Raw genomic sequence first — 1,342 nt, 5'->3', positions numbered from 1 at the left:
GTCATCAAAATGCAACAACATTTTTTTTTTTCCAAGTAAGGAGAGAAAAAGGAAGATAGAAAGGTAGAGACAGGGATAAGACTATCAGGGATGTCCACCACTAGCCCCATAGGATTGGGGTTATTCAGTTATGCATGTTCACATTGATTCATTCCCATGGATGGGCATATACTTGTTTCTCCTTACTGACCCCTATGCCAGAGTGACTGAAAGAAGAATTTTGTGAAGTAAATTTAAGGTCATTAACAAAACTTGAAAAGTCCTTTACCAATTCAACCACAGAAACATTTCCTTCCTTCCTTCCTTCCTTCCTTCCTTCCTTCCTTCCTTCCTTCCTTCCTTCCTTCCCATATTGTAATGGCAAGCATAGAAGTAGTTCACACCTTGTTTCAGCTTTTGAATTAACACTTTGTTTTCTTCAAGCTTCTTTTGAGCCTTGTATCAAGTCTGTTAGGAAACAGAACGTGTGAACCCCAGACTCCCATTCAATAAGCATTTATTAACCACCTACTGTGTGCCAGGCTCAATACTAGGTTCTGGAGACATAAAGGTAAAAAACACAATAGTCCCAGCCCTCAAAGTGTTTACATGCATCCAGAGGACCACTCTCTTTTGTGTGCCTTAAACAACTAGGAGGGACTGCTACACCTGTGGGAAAATTCATGTGATCTTTGCATTTCTGCTGTTTGGTCTTCAGTATTGATGGATTAAAATCCAGTCTGCAAGAGGAAGAGAACAAGCTTTGATTAGCTAAGCCTCTTTAAATCTCTGTAAACAGTGAGAATCACTCTAACTGGGGTTGCTCCTTGTCCATTATCACCTCATTAAATTAACCGGTTGTGATAGCTTTGCTACCTGGAAAGCTTAACGAGGCGACAAACTGCATTGTTTACACAGGTTAGACATTCTTTTAAAAACTTTTTTTTTTAAATTGTTTCCCCAGGGCAGGTATCTGTGCTTTCACCTTCACTGTCTTGGTGATAAGGATTAGAACCCTGGAGTAAATGGCTAACTACAGAAGGTTTGGAGTCCTGCAGAATTGGAATAATTAAATCTCCCTAAAGCAAACTGGAATAAATGGCCACAAGCTATGCTTTTAACCCAAACAAAAAGTGTAACAGGTTAGGGCGAAGGTTAGTATTCCTTTCCCAATATCTACCCCTTTTTATATATAAGGAGATGCTGCTGGCATCAAGAGAGGGTTCAGGGTTACCCTCACTTGTACTTATATTTCCTTTCTGATCAGATACACATTTCCGGTGCAGACCCTATTATTTCCATAATTACTCATCACCAGTTTAGCCTGAGCATTCTTTACAATTGGAAGAGAGAACAATAGACA

The 1,342-nt window shown here is 39.6% G+C and overlaps 1 long non-coding RNA gene across 1 annotated transcript in view; it reads right to left on the bottom strand.

The window, feature by feature from the left end:
• Positions 1–502: 502 nt before the first annotated feature.
• LOC138152715 (uncharacterized) overlaps positions 503–1,342 on the bottom strand; it is a 52,893-nt gene continuing 52,053 nt past the window's right edge. Inside the window, exon 6 of the long non-coding RNA XR_011166185.1 lies at positions 503–719. This is a non-coding gene — a long non-coding RNA (uncharacterized lncRNA). The remainder of the gene's footprint in view (positions 720–1,342) is intronic.

Source organism: Petaurus breviceps, unplaced genomic scaffold, assembly GCF_028583685.1.
Source record: "Petaurus breviceps papuanus isolate PSGF00001 unplaced genomic scaffold, PetGlider_PUasm1.0 151, whole genome shotgun sequence".
Classification (NCBI taxonomy): domain Eukaryota; kingdom Metazoa; phylum Chordata; class Mammalia; order Diprotodontia; family Petauridae; genus Petaurus; species Petaurus breviceps.
The sequence above is the reverse complement of the archived record's forward strand: the minus strand, read 5'-3'. Positions and strand labels throughout refer to the sequence as shown.